This window comes from Fukomys damarensis, unplaced genomic scaffold (assembly GCF_012274545.1).
Source record: "Fukomys damarensis isolate Sample0158 unplaced genomic scaffold, DMR_v1.0_HiC HiC_scaffold_37, whole genome shotgun sequence".
Taxonomy (NCBI): domain Eukaryota; kingdom Metazoa; phylum Chordata; class Mammalia; order Rodentia; family Bathyergidae; genus Fukomys; species Fukomys damarensis.
In genome coordinates, this window is record NW_022900949.1 from 11,745,917 (window position 1) to 11,749,405 (window position 3,489).

Sequence of the window (3,489 nt, forward strand, 5' to 3'; positions counted from 1 at the left end):
AAATTGAATTTTGGGAAACTTTAACGGTGCTGCCAATTTTGCAAAAAGTCATCCCAATTTACTGTGTTGAGTTGGCATTGTACAGAAATGGACAGCCATACTGGTCTAGAAATGTTAATTTTTTTCATTTTTATTTTTTATTGTTTTCCATGTATACAGGGGTAACACATCATACTAAATATGTAAGGTCATATCTACGTGGGTTTGATTACAGAAACTAATAAAGTATTCTCTAAATAATGAAAAAAAGAATAAGATAAGACTATAAGAGCAAGAAGCAATTTAAATATGTTCAGGGACCATTTTCATCTCCAGAATTAAGGATTATTTTAATGTTTCATCATTGCCTTTTCTCTTTTACTTTCCTTTTTAGTTTTATTTTAGGATTCCCAATTTTTAATGTTCATACAGAGATTTCTTTCACTGAAATACTGAATAGTTTCTCTGGTGTGAAAAACTATAATAGTACACAGGATCCTAATGAGATAATTAATAATGTGAAATAGAAGTAAAGGGCTAAAGGTGTAGGGAAAGTGGGAAGGGTGAGGGAAAGGTAATAAGGGAGAGGAAAAAAATATGAGAAACTGAAAAATGGAAATAAAGTGTTTGTAAATGGAGAGGGGAGGAGGGGGTGAGGGAGGGCAGGGACAAGGGGAACAATGAGAATCAAGACCTGTCATGTAAAGGTACAGGATCCCAATAATGAATGTAACTGTATTGTATACCTAGATTGTACCAATAAACTCAATAAAAAGAAAAAAATATTCTCTAAGTAATGAAAAAAGAATGAGATAAGACTACAAGAGCAAGAACAATTTAAATATGTTAAGGTGTTATGGAAGGAGATGGCAAGTGACACACAGAGAGGCAGCAGAATGGAAGTAAAATAAAAAAGTTTACTCCATCAATGGGGATCCATCGCACCTAATGGCAGTGCCCTGATTGACTCCTCCATTGGGCTACAACTCTTATTCTTATAGGGTGTTACAGCTTTGATCTTGTTCAGTTGGTTACATTGCATTTTCACAGATACCCAAAACGTGATAGCAAGGCAGTAGAATTTCAGCCTGGATGCAGTTCTTTGTTAGGGAAGTTACCTGTTAGATTCATTCAATTGCCTACTCTAGCCAGGGGGAAGGGAACTTGTTTGATTAACAAAGCTAACAATGGTTCTTTTCACTTACAAACTTTTGTGGGGAGGCTAGGTATCTCAGGTACTGGTAGATCCTGACCTAAGCAAGGTGAGGGGCAGAAGTTATCTTATATTGTGACTGTTAGAAAAGTTTTCAAGAAGCCCAACCCCTAGCAGAGTCAGCTAACTATGACAGGCCAGAAGGTCACGTTAACCATTTCTGAACAGGAACCAAGATAAGCATCTGGTACGGGAACGACCTGACCTAGCCCTAAACATTCCCATAAATGATCCCCCACCGAAGTCCCCTCCTCCCCTTTCTTGGAATTCCCCCTACCCTATAGCTTGTGGTGTTTTTTCTTTAAAAACTGTGTATCTTCCCTGCTTTGGGGCTCAACTCCTCTGCCCCTGCGAGGGTTATGAGCTGAGCCCCAGCGCGCTGGAATAAAGACCTCTTGTGTTTTGCATCAAGAATCATCTCTCCGGGGTGTTTATGGTGCATCGCGGCATCCCGGACTCAGAGTAGTGGGATTCCTCCCTGGGAGGATCTTACATTGACATTTCCTAAATGTTCATTTATTAAAGTTTTCTCTATGAAAGGGACCATTTTCATCTCCAGAATTAAGGATTATTTTAATGTTACATCATTGCCTTTTCTCTTTTACTTTCCTTTTTGGTTTTATTTTAGGATTCCCTATTTTTAAAGTTCATACAGAGATTTCTTTCACTGAAATACCGAATAGTTTCTCTGGTGTGAAAAACTATAATAGTACACAGGATCCTAATGAGATAATTAATAATGTGAAATTTGAAGTAAGGGGCTAAAAGTGTAGGGAAAGTAGGAAGGGTGAGGGAAAGGTAATAAGGGAGAGGAAAAAAATATGAGAAACTGAAAAAATGGAAGTAAAGTGTTTGTAAATGGAGAGGGGAGGAGGGGGTGAAGGGAGGGCAGTGCAGACTGGTGCAACCACTGTGGAAATCAATATGGAGACACCTCAAACAACTAGGATGACAGGTTCCATTTGACCCAGCCATCCCTCTGCTGGGTGTCTTTCCAAAAGAACAAAAAAAATCACACCACAGAAATATATGCACATCCATGTTTATAGCAGCACAGTTTGTAACAGCTAAAACTTGGAAACAGCCCAATTGCCCATCAGTTGGAAACTGGATAAAGAAGTTGTGTTTTTTTATATATATAAAATGGGTGCACATTGAGGCCATACTCAAGTGGAATCAATAGGACACACATGTGTAAATACTGAATAGTTTCTCTGGTGTGAAAAATTAAAAGTGGAAATAAGGTTCAAATTGTGTAACTGATAATGTGAAATAGGAAGAAAATGGCTAAAAGAACAGGGGAAGTGGAAAGGGTAGGGAAAAGGAAAGAAAGGAAAAGAAAAAGTGTAACAGATATTATGAAATAGGAATAAAAGGTTCCCAGAGAAGGGGGACCTGGGAAGAATGGTGGGGAAAGGAAAAACAGGCAAAGCAAAATGAGAAAAGAAGGAAAGAACAGAAACAAAGCTTTTGTAAATACGGAGGGGTGCAGAGGTGGAAGGGAGGGACGGGGAATAGGGAAAACAAGAGCCAAGATACATTATGCAAGGTACAAATTCCCAACAGTGAATACCATCATAATGTATAGTTGGGGCCAGGGGGGTTAGCTCAATGGCTCCATGCTTGCCTCGAGGCACAAGCTCCTGAGTTCAACCCCCAGAAAAAGAAAAAACCCTGAAGACATAATGTATACCTAAAATGTACCAGTAAACAGAAGAGAAAAAGGGGGGACATCAGGCTTGTGATATGTGATAAACATACTAATTTAGTAACCATAGAAACAGTGAAGTCTTTTAAAGGGAAGCACAGCCAAGATCAGAATGAAGTCAAGGTGATGGAAAGATAGTGAGACTAAGGCTTCCACTTCCGACTCTGAGTCTTTGCCCTGCCCTTTATCCTGGTTCCTTTTCTGCTCAAACACCTCCCGCGGCTCCCACCGTCACCGTGGGGGCCCTGTGTTCACCCAGAAGCGGTCATGGTCTTGGGCTCAGAGACCCCCGCCCTCCTTTTTCCCACCCCACTCATCCCCACCCATGGGTCCCCAGCTCCCCCTGCTGGCGCTCGCTGGGACTGACACAGGGGACAGCACGGTTTATTTCTGAGAGTCTGCAAAGGACTGGGATGGGTCAGCTGGGTCCCCGGCCCCCGGCCAGGCCACGGAGCTCCCTGCAAGCACAGCTCAGCTCAGCGGCTCCACGCGCAGCCATAGCCCGCCCTCTGCGCGCAGGATCAGCTCGGGCTTCCGGCGCGGCTCCGTGGCATCGGGCAGGACGCGGAAGCGCAGCAGAGTCAGCGCC

The 3,489-nt window shown here is 42.2% G+C and overlaps 1 pseudogene; it reads right to left on the reverse strand.

Annotated features, from left to right (window-relative positions):
- Window positions 1–3,095: 3,095 nt before the first annotated feature.
- LOC109118565 overlaps window positions 3,096–3,489 on the reverse strand; it is a 15,103-nt pseudogene continuing 14,709 nt past the window's right edge.